At 40.9% G+C, this 23,933-nt stretch overlaps 1 pseudogene; it reads right to left on the bottom strand.

Moving 5' to 3' along the window:
• Positions 1–1,306: 1,306 nt before the first annotated feature.
• Positions 1,307–3,062, bottom strand: LOC137248653 (histone acetyltransferase type B catalytic subunit-like; annotated as a pseudogene).
• Between the last annotated feature and the right edge of the window lie 20,871 nt (positions 3,063–23,933).

Below are 23,933 nucleotides of genomic sequence, written 5' to 3'. Positions count from 1 at the left end.
AATGAACCAGGAAGGAGTCAATGGTGATGGTCTCTATCTTTACAAGTAATACCGAGCATTATCTTATCAGAGCCGTAATAAACTCCTCAAATCTCTTGCTGGCAGTACTTGGGGAAAAGATAAAGAAACGCTCATTACCACTTGTAAAGCAATTGGCTAGCCGATTGCATGCGCGTCCCCAATATGGTCGCCAAACCTTTGGGGTGGGGAGGTAGGGATGGCCTGAAGGATTAATGTAAATCGTTCCCGAGATGGTCGGGCTAGCCCCTTAATGGTGCTGTGTAACCGGAGCGTACCGGATCTGTATCCGGCAAAGGACCATCACATCGATAACACTCCCCAAAGCCTTCGGGGAGTAACTTTATCGCTACAACAACAACAACAGGCCTGTCAAAGCACTGCCCTCAGAACCGCTACTGGCTGTCTTCTTATGTCCCCAGAACAACACTTACACAATGAGGCGAGAATATCCCCCATTAGGGAGAGAAATGAAATGCTAACCAATCAGTTCCTGTTGAATACCCAGAAACCTGGGCATGTTGTTGTTGTTGTTCTTGTAGCAGTACTTCGCCCCATCAAATTGTCATCAATATCCTCTAACGGGAGTCCAAGGAAATTTGCTGTTTCAACAGGGGTGGACCATAATGAGAGGGGTATTAGAGGCAGTGGTTCCACAATACAGTTAAAGAGATGGTTGGTGTCATGTGGGGACATATTGCAAACAGGACATATGTCTTGTAAGAGTTTAACCTGTTACAGTATCCAGATCGAAGTTGAGCTAGAGTGACTCGCGTTTCCTTAGGGAGTGTGCGTTCCTTTTTTTCGTTCTGGATAACCGTGTCAAAGGCTTTTGACAAATTATGCACCACGACTACTATCTTTATTTCCTGGCCATAAATTCATAAAGCCAAGAAATTGAGGTGTTCAAAATGATTGCAAGAGGGTGATACAAAAGTAAGCATTGGTTCCCCGATGACGTAGTTTATAAGTCCTGCACTGACTCGCGTTTGGGACGTCCCCATTCAGCGTGCTAAAAGTCATATTATCTGCAAGTTCACTCACTTGCTGACGTCTACACAAAACATCCTGTCAAAGATATACCCAGAATAGTTGTTGTTATAGCGAAAAATCAACCAACCTCCGTCTTTTGCGGGATATTAACCAACTAAGCCCAGGCAGTATCATGACATTCCTGTAACCGATTCAAATTGACCATCGTAACTTCTTCGTATCTATATTTTCATGTTCTCTGTATATAAATCTACGCAGCAGATGGACGAGGTAAAAGACGTCATACACGAATAAATTCGGAACTCTTAGTGTTTAGGTTTTATTACATAAAAAATAATAATCGGATGTAGAACAATACCAGCTAAATGACACTTAAAATCTATATCATTTACTGTAACACATACAAAAACTTTGCTAGGTTCATAAGCTTAATCACGTAACTTTTCAACAATTTGTTTGTGTGCGTTCTCTTCTTTTTCATATTCCTCATGCAATTGCTCCATACGTTGACTTGGTGTAGGTAAACGCGCTCTCAACCATTCCGTATCCACTTTAGCTTTTTCCATTTTCTTAATATCATTTATATATTTATAATAAATTGCGTTTAACCGACGCTTTACATCTAAACGATAAGCATGATAATCGTCCTTATCATAAATGTTTGTATAATATAGTCGAAGTATTTCATAAACCCGGCGACACTGACGTGGATTTAGCTGGAAAGAGATGGGCATCAGTTTAACAGGTGGTTTTTAATAGTTTTTAGTTAAATTAGTTTACCTTGTACGTTTCGCGTGCCTCATGAACCATTTCTTTGTTAAATCCTTTTTTGATGACATCACTTCCAAAACTTTTTAGGCCCATACACAGACGAGCATCAATATAGCTGCGTAAACGCTGAAAATCACCCGATGGATCTTCCACTGCCATATCAATTACATTAATGATTGGTAAGTAATGTTTATAGACAGTTTCAATGAATTTTGTGCCAAATTGACTAATGCGCGGTCGTATGTGTTGAGGATATGCGTAGTACTCATTTACAGTGGTGTAGCCAGTGGTTGAAGACTGATAATCACCATTATCATTTTTATACTTTTCATAGCTGTAGGAATATAAAAATTGATATAAGTTACTTATTGAAAGTAGCATATTTAGTGAACATACCATACAAAGAAGCTTCATTGCGGATCGTCAACATCAATATAGGATGCTGCATCAACGAACCATAATTTAAATGTCTACAAACGACTGAAGAATTTTAAGAATGCCGGCACCTTATAGTCACAATGATATAGTTCGAAGAAGTGCTCTTGTCCGTCTTCATCAGTAACACTGTGTTCGGTTATTTTTTCACCAAATGAAACTTATATGCTTTATCTAGTGTTTTCAAAAACTCATCAATATTAACAAAAAAAACAGCAATCAGGTAATTTTTCCGCTATCGGTCGCACAACTACATCAGCCTTTATATCTCCGTCTGATAGTTCATCAACTCGACTGTCATATTCAATGGCAATATAAATATGTAGAGGACCGGCAGTGTATAAAATACGCACACTTAAACCTTTATATCCGAATATGCTTTCAGATTCACCAAATATTTGATGTGCCATCATGGGATGAAATACAAGGCTGTCATCTTCCAAATCTTGTTTGCGGCGTACTTGAATATGAGAAACATATAACTTTCGTACTGTTTATGTTAAATATTTTGTGTAATGCGAATGACTTACTTAATTTAAATTCCACAGCTTGGACTGCATCCAGTACGAGGTCCACATATTCGTGTATACCTTTTAATTCGTTTGCAGGAGTCTCGCAAACCCTTCCACAGCTTTTTGCATTGTTCCTCTACATTTTAAATTGAAATTTACACCACATGGAGAAATAAATCTCAAATATGTATACTAACCTTCACTTTGCATAGCAGAGGAGACCTGCCTCCATGCCAATTCCTTTTTCTATATGTTTTTATAGTCCTTCAAGCCCAGATTATATATAATGGGCATTTTCCGCACCTCTTCAATTAATTTTTCACCTATATCCATATTTAATTTGTTGAAATTGTAGCAATCTATGTATGTAATTCAAGTTTATGAAGAAACAATTTTTTCATATTTTTTCAGGTAATTGTTTGCTTTAGGGTACAACTGCTAAAATTCGTCCAAAAATATCGGGAGAGGTGTCAAAAGACGCATTTTGGACCCAGGATCACGAATCCGAAAGCGGAAATTAAAAATTTTATTTCTGTGAAAAGATATTGCCAAAAAACCGAAAAATGGCTCCGTAACACTCCGAAACCGGGGTGGGATCCATAGTATTTTTGCGCAGAACGCCTTTCTGCATTGGCGGCCTTCGGCCACGCTTATAAAAAATTACCCTGGGTGGGTCCAACACCGGTTTGGAGATCAAAACTATATCCGCGCAAAACACTTTTACCCGCAGTTTTTCTTGTGGGTACCACAAAATCATCAAAATCACAACAACCACATGAAAATTTTCGGTTTTGTTTGCAAATTTCTCCGAAAAGAAATAAAATGTCTGATTTCCACTTTTCGATTCGTGGTCCAGGGATCAATACGCGTCTTTTGACACCTCTCCCGATATTTTTGGACGAGTTTTAGTAGTTGTACCCTAAAGTAAACAATTACCTTTTTTCAGTCGAAGATTTTTCTTACCAATAATTTAAACTGTTCTGTATCGCTTAATATAATGTCAAATAAGTTATTATTAATATAAAACCGTGAGATTATAATTAATTTTATTATTTTACCAATTTTACCCAAGAAAAACTTTCAATAAACACGCGCGAAATTATTTGTCAGAAAAGTTAAGAAGAAGCATTTCATTAAGCATTTATGCTTTGCCGCTTGTCAAAATAGAAATAGATTTAATCTGGCGACAGCGGCATTCGTGGTTGATTGGCGTGTTGCCATGTTGTCGTTAAAAAAACCATCGCCATAAGAACATGAGTAAAAATAATATGACAGATGTGGCGGCTACACCGCCGTCGTCAATGTGGCAAGCCCTAGTGTTTTAAAACCGGCAGAAACAATGGGACATATTTATGAGCGAGCGCAATGCGCTTGACTCTCTGCTAAATAAAATAATAAATTCTGCAAATAATGACTTTATGAAGAAAAAGAAGAGATGATAGCGTGACAGAAAACACGACGTCAAAAAATAGCAAAAACAATTACTATGCAATGAAGATCTAGCAAAGTGTAATGAAGCATTCAAAAATTTCGAGAAATGTGTATACCACCAAATTAAACAACAACAGCGAAGAAATACGAACTGATGCTCAAAACAATGACCGTAAAAGCCCCGTCACATAAGCAGTTTTTCATATACATGCGTTTGACTCAATCTTATGCATTATGAGTAGACTAGCCGAACCCGTGCGCAACAAATATAAAAGCCTCATATCAAATATCTACAGAAATAAGCTGTTCTGTCAATAACAACTTACATGAGCTTGCGCTACCATCTGGCGAATGTTAGCAACTGCTGGTAATGCAGTGTTAGTTCTAATCAAATATTCACAATAGTGCCATAGTACAAATAGATTTCTCTGTGCTCACAATGGTTTATTTTTAACAAATTAAAAAAAAAATAAATGTAATTCGCGATTTCCCTACAAATTGGCCGGACGGGACCTACATGTTTTAAGCCGACTCCGAACGGCATCTGCAAGGCAGATGAGTTTTCACTGAGAGCTTTTCATGTCAGAAATACACACGGAGCGCTTACCAAACACTGCTGAGGAGCGAACCCGCCTAGAAAAGTTTTCTAAGATTTTGATGTTGCTTTGCCCGGGGTGTGAACCCAGGGCATACGGTGTGGTAGGCGGAGCACGCTACTTGATGACCACGGTGGCCGCCCAATAACAAATTATTTTAATAAAATATAGCTAAACAAAAACACTACGACCAATAAAGCCCAAAGCTCGCTAATAGCACGAATCTCCATCTTTACAACCAAAATTTTATTTATAGATTTGGATTCTAAATATAAGCGAAAAAGGGACCTGCACATAAAAACAGCAATTAGAAATAATATATAAGATTGCATGTATTTTTATGGAGAACGGTAGATTGAGCGACACTGGCGCGAAGCACTGTCATAAGCATTCTCCCTATACAACAAAAATACTTCCTAATATATTTATGGTCGTATTTTATCTGTTATGTTGCAGTTTTTAAATGCGAAAAATGGTAGAAAAGTTACCAACGAGTGGGAAAAATTAGTTCACTTGCAAAGTGTGCCCTTATGCAAAGCAAATGTCAAATTCTTCTTATGATTTGCTAGCAACAAAAGTTTCAAGCTGGCTACTTTTTCATGTCAGATGGCGCCAGTGTCGCTCAATCTACCGTTCTTCATAAAAATACGTGCAATCTACTCATAATGCGTTAAACGCATCTCTATGAAAAACTGCTTATGTTACGGGGCTTTAAGTAACAAAAATTAAGCAAAACCAATTACAAAAACAAAAACAAAACAAAAACAATATAAAAACATTCCACCTATTAATACACGTGATGTAGAATAAAAACAAATAATGGAACTGATTAAATATGGTTTAAAGATAACAAAATTTATAATAAAAGAACACAACAAAAATAAAAGAGTTCGCGGATATCTTGAAAAAGCCAATGTAATTCATACACACCCAAATGTAAAAAAACTAAAACATAATTGCTGAAAGGCTTTAATGGCAATACCAAATGTGTAGAAAATTTTAATGAGCTTTATCTATATCATAATGATAGCCTTAAAATCCTTAAGGTAAGTCAATTTACTACAATAAAAAATTGGCAGAGAAAAAGATAATGCTACCTATATTCATGGTACAAATAAGCGCCTACAGCAACGTGAATGAATTAAATGCCATCTATTCCATTGCATCAAATGGGAACATTTACGCAGACCCGAGATTCCATAATGTAGGAATTGCCAAAACTTCTTCGATATCGGTGCCAATTTCAATATGACAGCCAGGTGCGTGAAATGTAGTGAGCTACACAAGAGCAAACAACATCCTCCTCCTGGAGGAGACTGCAGAAAAACCAAACTCTTACTGCGTACTATCCAAGAAGCATGGACACCCAGCATCATACAGAGGTTTTGACCGTTATAAAGTTTTACAGCAGAAGATGAGTGTAGGGTATTTTTATTGTATTTTTCTTGTTATTTCAACTTTAGTGCAACTTAACTCATGTTTCACTTTGAATTATTTTAACATTTATCAGGTTTTTTGAATATTTATTTTCAAATTATTCTTTCAAAAATTTTCATTCTGTTGTGAAATTTAAAAAATAAAACAACATATTTTTAGGAGTAGTGAAAATAAAATTTCTTTTTATAAAAATAAAATATTTATTAATCACTACATTGGCGATCCTCCCAAACGCTGAGCTTTGTTTAATTAGTACACTGCATTAACCAACATACGCCCGAGCGCCTTCCAGAAGGATGTAAAACACCTTTTGCTAAATTTAATTTTTTTACTTGTTCTAACAGGTAAAATAGTAGGCTATGCATGTTTTTAAAAACAGATGGTACCAAAAATAATTTATCTGCCTTTATTTTTGAGTATTTACATTTGGTAAGTGAGCAGTTAACATTTAAATTGTGCTTATATTCGTTATGGCTGAATTGCTAGACCTTTTGATTGACGGGTAAGTTTAATTCTTTTTTATAATAATTTCCAGATATGAAACTGTGGTTTTATACTGGAGAAATGTTCAATAGAAGTGCTTATTCGATTAGCAAAAACTCTGTGGTTACCATTTGGCCACAGCGTCTTCGAAAAAACTTACATCCTTCCAGAAGGATTGTGGGAAAATCCAACTACATTTAAGAACATTTTTTTTATAGAAGGAGGATTACACTAAATGAGTTGTTGGACAATATTGAGACCGCAGACGACGATGATATTCCTGATAACGGATTAGATGTGGCTGTTTTACCACCGATAAATTATAATGAAGATGTTACTGACGAAGATTCTAGCGATGAAGACAATCCTACAATCAACAATTTACATGGAAATCAACTTTGCGCGGAAGCCGTTGTCCTCAACAATGAAACCTTTCATAACATGGTTGAAAATGTGAATGAAGCAGTTTCATCAGAAGAGGGTGTCTCTCTGGTGAATACGAATGGAAGAAAACGTAAAATAGGCAAATCTCCTTGGGACTACTTCCGTTATTTTATTGGCGAGGAGGTTTTGAAACTTTTTGTTGATAACACGAATTTGTATGCAGAAAAAAATAACCGAGAAGGCAATATTACAGAAAATGAAATCCTAAATTTCATTGCTGTTTTGTTGCTAAGTGGTTACATAAAAGTTCCACGTAAACATATGTGTAGTGGCTACCCAAATCGAACCCTGCCGCAGTATGTGGCAACATCATAGAACAGATGAGTTTTAACAACAACAGCCAACGTCTAGTAAGACTTTGAATTTCAACGCATATATAATTGTGGGAATTTTCCTTTTGAAGATAACACATTATTCTTTTGAGTTTAAGTTTGAATTTTGTTGAATTAAATATTATAGAATAAACATTAAAATTCTATAAGTGGTGACCCCGATGACAACAGAATAGTACAACCAAGCATTACTGAGACATTTTCCACATCATGGCCAACGAGAACGAAGAAACATTTCACGAGGCAGTAGCTCCATTTCAAGTGGCACGGTTGGCAGTAAAACCGCCACCGTTTTGGAAACCAGATCCGAGTTTATGGTTTGCGCAGGTGGAGGCTCAATTTTCACGAGCGGTAATTACTACATACGATACCAAATATTTTACGGTCGTTGCCGAAATCGATTCAGCTGTACTGGCACATGCCAGCGACATCATTTCCTCGCCACCCACTGCAAACAAGTACGACATATTTAAAGAGCGATTGATCGAAGAAATTAGCGAATCAAAAGAAAAAAGGTTTAGGCGATTATGCGAGTTGGGCGAATCGGGCCAGAAAAAGCCTACAGTTTTGTTACGAGAGATGAAAGACCTGGCGAATCAGCAGCTAGGTAAAGAATTGTTGAAGCCCTTATGGCTGCGACGACTGCCCCTCCATGTGCAGCAAATTTATTAACGATGGAGGGTGAAGTAGAAGAGTTGGCAAAAAAAGCTGATGACATAGTGGCAATTCCAACTATTATTGGTAGCGTCGATGTTATTTGCAAACTAAGTGACGATGTAACAGCAGCCATTTCAGAATTGGTGGATAGGTTAGATCGTTTAAAGAAGCGGGAGGTAACGTATAAACAGCAACGGATAGGATTGCCTCGACAACAAGCACGACCGACCAGCTCACGCAGTGAGGACACACGGGATACAAACCGCGATATCTGTTGGTATCATTATATTTTCGGCAAGAACGCAACACGGTGTCGGCCACCATGCGCTTTCACACCAAAACTTTCTGAAAACTAGTCAGCCCTCCGTACAACCGTATAAAGCGGCTATGTGAACTCCAGCCGCCTTTACATTTGGGACAGAACGTCCTCAATGAAATTCCTCATCGATACGGGCGCCGAAGTTTCGGTCGTACCCAAACGTCACCGTGAGAGTATGCAACCAAACGCAATGAAATTGGTTGCTGCGAACAATACTACAATTAATACATTCGGCAAACGACAGATAAAAGATCTCGGCCATTTAAGTGGTGTTTCAGAATCGCCGACGTTGCGCATCCTATAATAGGTGCGGGTTTCCTAAGACACTACGACGTGTTGGTGGATTTAAAAAACAAAGCTATCATCGATCAAGCAACGCGTACTCGGGCGCTTTGCCAAATCATACTGCCGCCACATAGTGTACTCTCTTTAAAGGGAGCTAATCCTTATCATGCGATCTTATCACGTTATCCTGATCTTACTAATGACTTGCCCAAGGCCAATACCCACGACAGCAGTCCAACACCCAGTGGTGGATCGTGAGCTTGACTGTGGGAGGGGAAATGGTATCAAAAAGTTTCATAAATTTTGTTTTATTTTTATTAAAGCGGTATTCATGTATAAATTACCATGCATCGTGAAATGCCAAAATTTTGTACCTACTGCTATTTTCATGCTCAAGAAAAATGCAAAATGTTTCTTGTATGTTTGCTTTTGATCTGCGTACAGCGCTTAATAATACCAAAATGTAAGCTTTCGATTTCAAAGTATTTTCCAAAGTATGTATGTATTCTGTTTTTAAATATTTTTTTTTTTTTATTTGGTTCTTTTTTCATCATTGGGTGTGTACATTTCATACTTATATAATTTTAATAAAACAATGTAATAATAACAATGTAAATAAATGTTATGTTTAAAGACACAGAGTGAAAATTTCTGAAAGTGATCACCGAAAAACGTCATAATTTATTTTTGAGCAACAAAGGTATTATTTGATAGCTATCGATAATAAAAACAAATGCTCGTCTTCGATTTTTCCAAAAAATACTGTATCCTTTTGGTTACGCGGTGTAGGCTGTCACCCGTCCCATCTCCCTCCTTTTTTATTCGTATCTCTATGAATTTATATATAACCCGTACTTGGTATTATATTCGACTATTGAATTGTATTATATCGAATATTTATGAATTTATATATATATCCCGTCTCTTGTATTGTATTTGATTATTGAGTGTATTATATTGAATTATCCCCTGAAATCAATGCATTGTATTTACCCTTAAATTCCCTATTGGGAATCCTCATGGCCGTGTGGCAGCCTCCACCGCGCAAAATCCACCAAATCAAATTCGCCGCAAGTACAGGATGGCGATCTGGCATGATCGCCACCTGTCAAAAAACCACCACCTTTTTGCTCATTGCTAAATTTTCTGAGATTATTGTAAATTGCTAAATTTCATTTTTGCAACGCCAACATCATTCAAACTAATCATCGTGATTTTTGTTGTTTTTCGGCGCCCCAGTTTTATTTAATTTGTAATACTATAATTGCGAAGTTTTCGAAGTGAAGTCATTGTCGAATAAAGTGGAGTAACATAATTTATCGGCTACAAGGAAATACCAGGAAAATTATACGAAATCATCAGCGACAGTTGTCTCGGCTTGATTTACATTGCATCGCGCTGCTAATAACGTAAATTAGTGCTATATATATAAACTTATATAATTTTGCTTATATTGGCCTACTCGCCAAGTGTTCTTTATACCCATTTGGAAAACATTTAAAATTATAAACGTTCCTATCAGTGGAAAAAAGAAACATCATCGTGCATTTTTTCTGTGCCTTTCTCGCGGCAAATTTGTATACCATTGGTTGTAGCACTAATTTGAGTGCGATAATTGCCGAATCGGTAAACCCTCTTAACTAGCGGAGGCTGTCCAGACGGTACCAACACCTTCTAAACCTTCTACGACTCCGAAGCGGTCGATTGGCAAGCTCTGTGGCTACGCTTGTGCAGAATCATATCATTATTCTCGGCTTTCGTCTTTGACAGCAAATCTTATCCACCAATTTCTACGACAGCAGTTTACATCACGCACGGTGACGGATTATTCCAAATAGAGGTGGTTTGACATCAAGTGACCGCGGTGAAGCTTACAACGCAGCACAACCATCAATCATCCTAACAGCCGGCAGCCATATCGTCACAAAGCGACCACACTCTAACTCTGCAGGTAACTCATAAATTATCTAATGGTCCTTCGTCGCCATTGACGAAACCAGCCTCTTAATAATAAAATTACACATACATAACGTATATCCCCCCGAGTATATTTGGTGGCTACCGCTAAATACAAAGTTTCCCGCCAAATACATAATTTTCCCGCCTAAAATTTCATTTTCCCGCCATAAAAGTATATATTCTTACCCCCTATATACATATATATATATCGCGGTGTATTACAAACCGGCAAATCCCACTCATACTCTTACAAAGTTAACTTGTGTCCCTTGCTGTATAATTGAAATATATATCCCCACTTTTACATTGTTGGCGATACCCAGCAGTAAATTCGGCCACATTTACCTTGCTTAAAATACCCAGCAGTAAATTCTGCAGGTCATCCCAACTGTCCCAGACTACTCCCAACTAAGTCTAACTGGTCCTAGCCTACTACACTCTCGACCAATAGGAAAACTTATCCCTTTGGTTTTCCGCATAAATAAACCCTCGGCAATCTCCAAAAATAACCAAAATAGCCAAAATAAAATTAAGCAAATCCCTCTTCAGAATGGCTAGCGTGGTCGAAAGTAAATTTATATCCGAAACGGATCTCTTTTCGGACTACTGCGCTCGGTTCGGTACAACCGACATCCAAGATAACACCGAGGCATCCCTAAAAATAAAAGACAAAAATATTGATGTGTTCTGGGAAAGGCTACAGAGCGCATATGACGCTGTCGTAGAGTCAGATGACAACGATCTTCCCGTCGACTTTTAAGGCCTCAGCCTTCAATAAATACCGCGACTGTCTTATAGCGTATGAAGACACAAAGGCAAGAATAGGCGATCAGCTCCAGTTAAGGGTACTAAGCAATCCCGTCCCCGCTACAACGACCACTCCCCAAGAAAGTTCCGGGATGCACCTCAAAGTACCCGCCTGTGACACCGAAGTATTTTACGGGAGTTATGATCAATGGCCGTCCTTCCGTGACATGTTTACGGCGGTCTATATCAACCACCCCAAACTCTCGAGCGCCCAAAAACTGTACCACCTCAGGTACAAAACCCAAGGAAAAGCCGGCCAGATAGTAAAGCAATTCCCACTTAGCGATGACAACTCTCTGCTCTGGCTTGGGAAGCTCTGAAATCCCGGTACGAAAATAAAAGAGTCCTGGTCGACAATCAAATAAAAGTCCTCATGAACCTCTAGCCCATTCCGACTGAAAACAGCGAAGACATTTAGCGATTGCAATCCTCCGTAAACAACTGTCTCCAGATATTAGCAACCCAACAAGTCTCGACAGATAGTTGGGACCCCATATTAATATATCTGGTAACCTCAAAACTCCTGGAAAATACGGTTGCGCTTTGGGAGCAATATTTAAGCTCTAGAAGAGACCTACCGAACTGGTCCCAAATGGATCAGTTTCTGACTACTCTCTACGAGATAGTGGAAAGGGTGGATCAATGGCGACCAGCCAAATCCCGATATAATCCACCCTCCACCAATTTCTCAAAGCCTCCCTCAAGTCAAAACAATCCCCAGCACATAACGGTCGATATATGGTTCGGCTCCCATTTAAATCAACATTCCCGAACGATATCGACCTAGGCCAATCCCGTACTGCAGCCCTACGACAGTTCCACGGCATGGAACCTTCCCTCTCAAAAAAGGGTGATCTCAAGCAGCAATACGACCAGGTACTCGAAGAATATCTGTCCCTAGGCCACATGGAAGAATGCAGTCCCAATGAAATAGAATCCCTGGGTAAATACTGCTCATTCTATCTCCCTCACCATGCAGTCGTAAGGCCAGACAAAAAGACAACAAAAGTCAGAGTTGTGTTCAACGCCTCTAAAAAGTCGGGTTCTGGTCACTCCCTCAACGATGTTTTATGTACCGGACCAACCCTCCAACCCGATCTCCGACTTATGTTGCTGAAATGGCGAACATATAAATATGTGTTTAATGGCGACGTCGTCATGATCTCCAATCAGCCGAGCAATCCCTAACAGAGACTATAGACGCTCGCAATCCAGCCGGCTTTCCCCTAAAAAAGATCACGGCAAACCATCCCGACATCCTCCAAAAAATATCAAAAACTGAACTGCTGGAAACAAACTTTCTCGAGTTCGAAAAGACTAGCACCGCCAAGACACTGGGCATCCAGTGGAACGCCCTAACGGATACATTCTCGTATACCGTCGACTCAAATCCGGCATCCACTGCAGCCACGAAGCGGCAAATCCTCTCCTCCATTGCGAAACTTTTCGATCCCGCAGGGTGGCTGACGCCCATAATGATCCAAGCGAAGATGCTCATGCAAGAATTGTGGTTAGACGGGACCGAATGGGACGAGAAGGTTAAAGCCATCCGTCTAGCCAAATGGGCGCAGTTCTCTCAAAATCTTCCCTCTATCTCAGCCATCCATATACCCCGATGGATGAATTTTACGCCCGATCAATATGTTGAACTCCACGGATTCTGCGACGCCTCAGAAAAGGCTTATTGCGCAACCCTGTACCTAAGAAGTACCGTCGGTGCTCAGGTCCACTCTCACCTTATAGTGTCCAAAGGCAAAGTGGCCCCTCTCAAAACCCTTAGTTTGCCACGCCTGGAGCTATGCGGAGCGCTCTTATTAGCCAAATTAGTCGCAGTAGTCCGACCCCATCTCGGCCTAAGCCGAAAAAAATTAATCATGTGGTCCGATTCGGAAATCGTGCTAGCCTGGTTGGAAAAGCCACCCCACTCGTGGAAAACATACGTCTCTAACCGAACAGCGCAGATTATAGACCTCGTTGGAAATGTCCCTTGGCGACATGTGCGAAGCAAAGACAATCCCGCAGACATGGGCACCAGAGGATGCACCCCACTCGAGCTAGCTAGCTCATCGCTATGGTGGAATGGCCCAGAGTGGCTTTCCCGACCCCACGAGGACTGGCGAACACCAACGGCCAGAAATATTGTACCCCCCGAACTTCGCCGAGTCGAATCACTGCATGCAGCGAAAGAGTCAGAAGACTTCTTAGAACGGTTCGCCGCCTATCCCCGTGCCCTAAGCGTAACAGCGTACGTGTTGAAATTTGTATCTCGGCTTAGAATTGCTGTAGGAGGCAATCGTATCCCTAACGATCCCGCCCTCTCTTACGCCGACGTCATGCGCGCGAAAATCCGTCTGCTGAGTTTGACTCAGTCGAGATTCTTCGCTTCCGAAAGAACCTCCCTCGAAAATTCGAAACCAATCGGAAAGCGAAGTCCCTTACTGGCGCTTGACCCCTTCCTGGATACAAACGGGATTCTCCGTGCCAACGGAAGATTAGTAAACGCCGACATGACCTACAATGAATGTCATCCTATCATTCTCCCCGAAAAGGCTAGATTTACTACCCTTTATATAAGGTTTCTGCACGAGAGCTTCCTCCATGCGGAAGTCCGCCTCCTGCAACAAGCCATGAGGCAGGAATTCTATACCCCCCCCCGAATCAAACCTCAGCTGAAAAAATGTATTTTCCAATGTAAAGTCTGCTCCATCCATAAGCGACAAACTCAATCCCAAATAATGGCAGCTTTACCCCCCGAACGATATACTTGCGCGCCCCCCTTCCCTACTACCGGCGTAGACTTCGCCGGCACGTTTCAAATCAAAGCTTCGATGCTCTGATCTCCAACCCTCGTAAAAGGTTTTCATTTGCTTCACCACCAAGGCGATCCACCTGGAATTGTGTTCGGATCTCATTAGTAAGGCCTTTCTCGCTGCCTTCGCCCGGTTTGTAGGGCGTCGAGGGTACCCGAAGCAAATGATGAGCGACAACGGCACAACCTTCGTTGGTGCTAAGCGAGCTACCGAAGTAGAGTTCGTCACTTTCCTCAACGAAGTCTCGGCATATATTGTCCAAAAGTACGCGCCACAAGGCATCGAATGGAAATTTATACCCCCCGGCGCACCCCACATCGGCGGATTATGGGAATGTGCCGTCAAAAGCTTTAAAATCCATTTTAAAAAGGTCGCCGGAACACACAGCTTCACATTTGAAGAATTCTCAACGTTATTAATTCGCATAGAGGCCGTACTCAATTCTCGTCCTATCTCCCCGCTTTCCCAGGACCCAGCGGATCTCACCGCCCTCACACCTGGCCATTTTCTCCGAGGCGCACCCCTTCTCGCCATCCCCGAGCCGAACTATGAACACCACTCTATGATCAACCGTTGGAAACGGTTGAAAGTTTTACATCACCAATTCAGCAAACGCTGGAAGTATGACTATCTCATGGAGTTACACAAGCGTTGTCGATGGCAAACCGCTCAACCTCCCCCTAAAATCGGCGATCTAGTCGTCATCAAGGAAGACAACCTACCCCCTACCGAATGGCGCCTAGGACGCGTGGAAGACACCCATCTAGGAAGAGACGGCCATATCCGAGTAGTCGACGTACGCACGCAAAACGGTGTTCTCACCAGGCCTATCACAAAATTGTGTTTCCTGCCACCAGCGGAACCCGACTCAGATCTCCATGGTTTCCTATCATCTCCCGAACCAACTACAGTCCACTAAGCTTACCTATCGACACTATTCAAGAACCCAACTGAATCACCCCGTGTCTTTCACAGGCAGTCTCTAACTCGACGCGTCTTCTCAGGCGTAAAACTAACATACATCTATATGCTCTCTTCCGACAGATGGATCGTCAGCGCCCTCCGGTTCCAACACCTCGACGCTCGCTGTCATCGCAAGTGGTTGTGCCCGCGGCCCGCTCGGAACGTAACGAGGCAGTGCCGGATTATCGAAAGTGCCGATTGTGCATGCGGCATCACGCACTCCTGAGGTGCCCTGTCTTCGCAACTATGCAGCCGCAACAACGTGCGTTAAACGCTAGGGCACACCAGTACTGTCTCAATTGTTTGGCGCTGTCCCATCGCACCAACGAGTGCACCTCCAACGAACGCTGTCGGGTCTGCGGGCATCCTCACCATACATTGCTACACCGGGAAACCGGAGGTCGCCAGCCGCCGTACGTCGCACCATCACAACAGGCAACTCGTTCGCAACCACGTCATCCGGAGCAGCGCCGCCACGATCCCGCCGTTCAAAGCCGCACTGCTCGTCGTCATCAACAGTCCAATGGGCGCGCACCACCCACGCATCCAACCCCGCGACCTAGCGTCGGAGACCGTACCATCCGGTGCACCGCCAGCGGCTTGCGCACATCCATGTATAAAAGAAAGGTTGGAAAGATCCTGATCCAGGAAGCAGTACGCGCCTTGCAGGAGCTGAAACAAACATTAGGCGCTTAGTGCGCCTAGGCGGCCCAGGATGGTTACGCGGTGTAGGCTGTCACCCGTCCCATCTCCCTCCTTTTTTTATTCGTATCTCTATGAATTTATATATAACCCGTACTTGGTATTATATTCGACTATTGAATTGTATTATATCTAATATTTATGAATTTATATATATATCCCGTCTCTTGTATTGTATTCGATTATTGAAGTGTATTATATTGAATTATCCCCTGAAATCAATGCATTGTATTTACCCTTAAATTCCGTATTGGGAATCCTCATGGCCGTGTGGCAGCCTCCACCGCGCAAAATCCACCAAATCAAATTCGCCGCAAGTACAGGATGGCGATCTGGCATGATCGCCACCTGTCAAAAAACCACCACCTTTTTGCTCATTGCTAAATTTTCTGAGATTATTGTAAATTGCTAAATTTCATTTTTGCAACGCCAACATCATTCAAACTAATCATCGTGATTTTTGTTGTTTTTCGGCGCCCCAGTTTTATTTAATTTGTAATACTATAATTGCGAAGTTTTCGAAGTGAAGTCATTGTCGAATAAAGTGTAGTAACATAATTTATCGGCTACAAGGAAATACCAGGAAAATTATACGAAATCATCAGCGACAGTTATCTCGGCTTGATTTACATTGCATCGCGCTGCTAATAACGTAAATTAGTGCTATATATAAACTTATATAATTTTGCTTATATTGGCCTACTCGCCAGGTGTTCTTTATAACCATTTGGAAAACATTTAAAATTATAAACGTTCCAATCAGTGGAAAAAACAAACATCATCGTGCATTTTTTCTGTGCCTTTCTCGCGGCAAATTTGTATACCATTGGTTGTAGCACTAATTTGAGTGCGATAATTGCCAAATCGGTAAACCCTCTTAACTAGCGGAGGTTGTCCAGACGGTACCAACACCTTCTAAACCTTCTACGACTCCGAAGCGGTCGATTGGCAAGCTCTGTGGCTACGCTTGTGCAGAATCATATCATTATTCTCGCCTTTCGTCTTTGACAGCAAATCTTATCCACCAATTTCTACGACAGCAGTTTACATCACGCACGGTGACGGATTATTCCAAATAGAGGTGGTTTGACATCAAGTGACCGCGGTGAAGCTTACAACGCAGCACAACCATCAATCATCCTAACAGCCGGCAGCCATATCGTCACAAAGCGACCACACTCTAACTCTGCAGGTAACTCATAAATTATCTACCTTTATTATCGCCACTTGAATTTTCTTTGTCCTTTTTCTTAAGATTTTTTAAGAATTAATGAGCTTAACACCGATAAATGATAATTGTTATTCAATTATTACGGTAAAGATGGGTTTGATGGTGAATGAGGACAAAACGAAGTACCTGCTGTCATCGAGCAAAGAGTCAGCGCATATGCGCCTTGGCAACCACGCTACTGTTGGCAGCCATAATTTCGAAATAGTAAAAGACTTCGTTTATTTGGGAACCAGCATCAACACTAGCAACAACATCAGCACTGAAATCCAGCGAAGAATCAATCTTGCCAATAAATGCTACTTTGGACTAGGTAGGCAATTGAAAAGTAAAGTCCTCTCTCGGCGAACGAAAATCATACTCTACAAGTCACTTATCGTACCCGTCCTGGTATATGGGGCAGAAGCATGGACCATGACAACAGCAGATGAAGCGGCTTTGGGAGTGTTCGAGAGAAAAGTTCTTCGAAAGATTTATGGACCTCTACGCGTTGGCGATGGCGAGTACCGAAGAAGATTTAATGATGAGCTGTACGAGCTATACGCAGACATCAACATAGTCCAGCGAATTAAAACGCAGCGGCTGCGCTGGCTAGGCCATGTTATGCGAATGAAAGATGATGCTCCGGCCAAAAAAGTGTTTCTATCGGAACCTGCCTATGGAAGCAGATGTAGAGGGCGGCCCCCACTCCGTTGGAAGGACCAGGTGGAAAACGATTTAAACTCCCTTGGTGTGACGAATTGGCGCCGGTTGGCGGAGCGAAGGAGCGACTGGCGCGCCTTGTTGGACGGCCATAACCGTTTAGACGGTTAAGCGCCAATTAAGGAAGTAAGTAAGTATTCAATTATTATTTTGGTTTTGTTAGGATAAACGGAAAAGAAGTAAACATTTACTGGCAATAAAACCAAAATAATAATTGAATAACAATTATCATTTATCGGTGTTAAGCTCATTAATTCTTAAAAAATCTTAAGTAAAATTGAACACACCATTAAACATACAAACATTGTCCTTTTGCTTTTAAAGTTGAATAGCAGCCGACAGGCTCCACCGATTTTAACAGTTCGGTAAAAGTTTACACCTTTTTCAGTTTAAGTTCAGAAAATTACAATTCAAGTTCAGAAAATTTGTCGGGTTTTTTTTTTCATCCAATGGAAATAAAGGTATGTAAGTTGGTATTTATGTGTTAAGGAAGCATTGGACATCTTAACTCGTTTAAATCAATTTTGCGAGATAGCGAAGAAAAAAACTCTCGCTCATAAGAAGCAGTTGCAATGCCATTCAGCTATATTGTTAGCGTCACAACCATTGATCTGCACTGAGTATGACATCAGTGATGACGAGGATATGACCACTTAAACAGTCAACGGATCGTCCACACTCCCGGAAGTAACGGATAAGTACTGTCTGCATAGATCTTGGCGCCATATGTCAAAATATCTCAACTTATCCGCTATCATCAACATTCATCATGAATTGGCACTTAATCGCGATTTTGACAGTTTCGTAACAAATCATGCCAGCTTTCCCTGTTTCACGATAACTGACGGCGATTGGTAGCACCATAAGAGGTCAAGTCTTCCTCCACCTTCGCAACTCTGTGGAGGTCTCTCCCTTCCACTGCTTCCAAATTGTTGTTTCGACTGAAGTACTTTCTTGTCCGTAGCGTCATCATGCACTTGTTGGAAAGAATTATCCTCCATTTGATTTCAAGTTTCGGGATGTACACACCTTGAAGAAAACTTGGGGTACACTATACCCCAGCCACCATTTTGGCAACATGGTCAACGAAACATCAACACTTCCGCAAGTAACATATAAGTATAAATCTAATTAATTAAAATAACTTTTGAAAATGAACACCCTACTTATAAATTTCTGAATTCGAACTGTAATTTTCTAAACCTTAAATGTAATTTTCTGAACTTGAATTGTATTTTTATGAACTTGAATTGTAGTTTTCTGAATTTAAATTGGAATTTCTGAAACCGAATTGTAATTTTCTGAACTTGAATTGGAAAATCTGAACTTGAATTGTAAATTTCTGAATTTGAATTTTAAATTTCTGTATCTAAATTGGAAATTCTGAACTTGAATTGTAATTTTCTGAACTTGAATTGCAATTTTCTGAACTTTAATTGTAAATTTCTGAACTTAAACTGGAAAAGTTTTAGTTGAGGGGTCGATTGCTAATACGCTACCAAAAATATCCAGAGAGGTGCCAAACCATCCGTATTGACCTCAGTATTAATAATCCGAAGGCGGAAAAGAAAAATTTTAACTCGTTCAAAAGATATTAAACAAAAACCGAAAAATGACCCGCGGGTCCCTCCGAAACCGGGGGTGGTATCCATAGTATTTATGCGTAGAACACCTTTCTGCATTGGCGGCCTTTGGCCGCGCTTATAAAAATTACCCTGGGTGGGTCCAACACCGGTTTGGAGATCAAAACTATATCCGCGCAAAACACTTATGTTTACAATTTTTTTTGTAGGTACAACAACATTAAAACAACCACATGAAAATAGCCAACTTCAACTGCAAATATCTCCCGGCAGAGATACAATTTTTCTTTTCCGCCTTCGGATTATTGTTGCTGAGGTCAATACGCGTCTTTTGACAGCTCTCTCGATATTTGTGGTAGCGTATTAGCAGTCGACCCCTCAACTAGACTTTTACCGACAATTCAAACACCAATTTGATTGTAACTAAAAACTCTTTAAGAGCACCTTTCTCATAAAAAATAAATAAATAATTCTAAGGCGCGATAACCTCCGAAGAGATTTTAGGCCGACCTTCTCTTCCAATTTTCGTCGTACTCATTTTTTAATTTTTCCTACAAATTGGCGGGACCTACTTGTTTTATGCCGACTACGAACAGCATCTGCGAGGCAGATGAGTTTTCACTGAGACCTTTTCATGGCAGAAATACACTCGGAGTGCTTGCCAAACACTGCCGAGGTGCGACCCCGCTTAGAAAAAAATTTCTTCTAATTGAAAAACCTTATTTCTAAAATTTTGATGTTGCTTTGCCCGGGGTGTGAACCCAGGGCATTCGGTGTGATAGGCGGAGCAGGCTACCACGGTGGCCGCCATTTTTTATTTCTGTGAAATAAATTTCTATTTTAATTCTATTTAAATGTCCCCCTGCGAAAACTGTCAACTGGGTTTAGAAAAAGTGGAGTTTTTAGGACACTTAGTCTCAGCGGATGGTGCCAGACCGCTGCCACAGAAGGTCAAAGGTATTTTACAGTGCAAAAAGCCGAAGGAAGTGCACGAGTTGAGAAGGTTTCTGGGAACAGTAAAATTTTATAGGCGGTTTTTGCCACATGCTTCGGCCACCGAGGAACCCTTACAGAAATTAATGGGACCATGTAAGAAAAGAGATAAAACCGAGATCCGTTGGCCGAGAGAAACAACAGAAGCATTCGAGAGACTGAAACAACAATTGGCAGAAGCGGCCCTTCTTGCGTTCCCCATGAAAGATGCCACAATAGCTTTAATGACTGACGCCTCCGACGTCGCAGTCGGTGCCGTGCTACAGCAATTAGTTAAGGGTAAGTGGATGCCATTAGGGTTTTTCTCACAGAAGTTTACCCCAACAGAACGACACTATAGCGCATATGATCGTGAACTAACAGCAATTTACAAGGCAATACGGCATTTCCGTTTTCATTTAGAGGGAACAGCTTTCATTATTTTCACGGACACAAACCGTTGGCACATGCATTGGAACAGAAGTGGGAGACACTTTCACCACGCAGACACGACAGCTTAATTTCATTAGTCAGTTTTCTTCGGACATACGACACATCAGCGGCGCGGATAATATTGTAGCTGATATGCTCTCAAGTGTCGAGACCTTTTCGCTACCGATGCCAGTAGATATGCAACAATTGCATGACGAGCAAACAAAATGTAACGAACTTAAAGGATTACTTGATGGCGAACAAACCTCGTTGCAGTTAGTGGAACATCGACATCAACAATCGGGCATCGTAATAATTTGCGTGCCAAAATTGTTACGACAAGTGATATTTAATGCTTGTCATGGTTTGGCCCACCCAGGGGCGAAACCAACTATTATATTGATAACGAAAAGCTATGTATGGAAGAGAATGGGTTCGGACATACGCAGTTGCCCAGCGTGTCAACGATGCAAAATCTCACGGCTCACGAAAACAAACAAAAAAAAAAAGCTAGAACAATTCGCAGTCCCAAAAAGAAGATTTGAACATGTCAACGTGGACATAGTTGGTCCCTGCAATCCGTCAAGAGGTTTTGCTTACTGTCTCACACGTATTGACCGGTTTTCAATGTGGTTGGAAGTGATTCCTTTGACGGCCATGACAGCGGAGACGGTTGCCAGAGAGTTTCTCAATGGTTGGATAAGCCGCTTCGGTACACCGAAGTTTATTACCACAGATCAAGAGCGCAAATTTGAAAGCGCTTTGTTTAGGGAGTTGACCAAACTTATAGGAGTCAAGCATATACATACCACCAGCTACCATCCACAAGCAAACGGTATGGTGGAAAGATGGCATAGAGTTGTAAAGGCAGGCCTTAGATGTCATGCAGCAGATATAAACTGGGTGGAAGTCCTGCCTCTCGTCATTCTGGGGTTAAGAACAGCTGTTAAGGAGGACTTGGGAGTATCTGTGGCAGAGATGATTTATGGCCAACCTATTCGCCTTCCTAGTGACATAATGGACTCGGAGGAGGAGGGTCCCGTGGACCAACATAATTTTTTACGAGAACTACGACGGCATTTCGAGACCGTTCGACCAATACAAACGTCACAGCATGGTAAACCTCCGGTATTTGTGCCCAAGCATCTGCGCTTTTGTAGTCATGTTTTCTTACGCGACGATACAATTAAAAAGCCGTTGAAAGCACTTACGACGGGCCATATCTGGTTGCTAACAGATACCCCAAGACATAAACGATAATGATTGGTTCGAGGCCAGTAACCGTATCGATAGACTTACACCAGCGTATTTCCCTAGAGATGAATTAGCAGCAATAACACAAGCCACAAGTATTGATGCCAGCACATCGGGGGTTCTTCTGGAAAGGGGGTGGTGTAGTGGCTACCCAAATCGAACACTGCCACAATCTGTGGCAACATCATAGAACAGCTGAGTTTTAGCAACTACAGCCAACGTGTAGTAAGACTTTGAATTTCAACGGATATATAATTTTGGGAATTTTCCTTTTGAAGATAACACATTGTTCTTTTTAGTTTAAGTTTGAGTTTTATTGAATTAAATATTACAGAATAAACATTCAAATTCTATATATGTATTGGCAAACAAATTTGGACAGCCATAATACATTGGTTGCCAACGCCATAGTACAGGTTTACAAGTATGATATGTATGAGAAGGAAGAAATTCCTCTCTCTTTCTAACACATTGCAATTTGACACTTCGGTCAGTGTCAAATTATTGTGGAACTCAGTGGAACCTGCGTGGAACATGCGTATGACACTGAACGAAGTGTCAAAATTACCGGGGTTGCTGTCGTTGGAAGCGACGCAGGGAAACAAAAAAAGGAGCGGAATATCAGGTATGGGTTGCTGTGATGGTAAATTTTTTGAACGAATTTAGTATGAAAATGTAGTGCACCTATATGGGTCCTACAGAAAATTATACGGGACAATTTTAGAATAGCACCCCCCGAGTTCGGGGTAAAACTTGGTATCAAATGAAAGAGGGAGTTGTCCCGATCACAAATATATATATTTTAAAGTGCACAAACTTATAATTTAAAAGTTATTTGTTGTTAAAGTTTGCAAATTTAGCAAATTTCTATAGCACTTTAAATTACAATTAACACATATTTCAAACCTTAATCCATATACATATCGATAAACTTTAATTGCATTTTTGTATATTTCACATCATTTATTTGTAATTTTACGATACAAATTTTACGCAGTTTTCGTTAGCAGCTACTACACTTTTCTTGGACCTAAGAAGTACAACAGTGCCAAATAACATCCACAAAAAAAAAACGAACAAGAACAAGCATTTAATCAGGTGAGCGTGGCTGTGTATGTGCGTGCTGCTAAATATCCTACTTGTAGACCTGTACTATGGCCAAAGCCACATCTCGAAACCGTTTTCAGTATATCATGTCCAGCGGTGAGCACCACCATAGTACAGGTTTACAAGTATGATATGTATGAGAAGGAAACAATTCCTTTTTCTTTCTAACACACTGCCGTTTGACACTTCGGTCAGTGTCAAACTATTGTGGAACTCAGTGGAAGCTGCATGGAACATGCGTTTTACACTGAACGAAGTGTCAAAATTACCAGGGTTGCTGTCGTTGAAAGCGACGCAGGGAAACAAAAAAAGCAGCGGAATATCAGATATGGGTTGCTGTGATGGTATATTTTTTTGAACGAATTTAGTATGAAAATGTAGTGCACCTATATGGGTCCTACAGAAAATTATACAAAAGTCTTGAATTGGGGTATCTGAGAACGTTTAGTTATTCCAGTATTAAGAATGCAAACACGGGTGCTGAGTTTTTCTACCCGTTCAAAAGTTCTCCGCGAAAATCAGCTTGAAACCGAGGTCGGCTGCAATAACTGGACCAAAAATGTGGAAAGAGAAATGAAAAGACGCGTTTTGTCCTGTTATCAATAGTCCAAAGGCGAAAAAGTATTCGAATTATTGGAAGCGAGGCAAAATCGCGTTTATTAATACCTCCCCCAACGGTTTTGGTCGTATTTTAGCAAGCG

The sequence above is a fragment of the Eurosta solidaginis genome, chromosome 4 (assembly GCF_040869045.1).
Source record: "Eurosta solidaginis isolate ZX-2024a chromosome 4, ASM4086904v1, whole genome shotgun sequence".
Taxonomy (NCBI): Eukaryota; Metazoa; Arthropoda; class Insecta; order Diptera; family Tephritidae; genus Eurosta; species Eurosta solidaginis.
The sequence above is the reverse complement of the archived record's forward strand: the minus strand, read 5'-3'. Positions and strand labels throughout refer to the sequence as shown.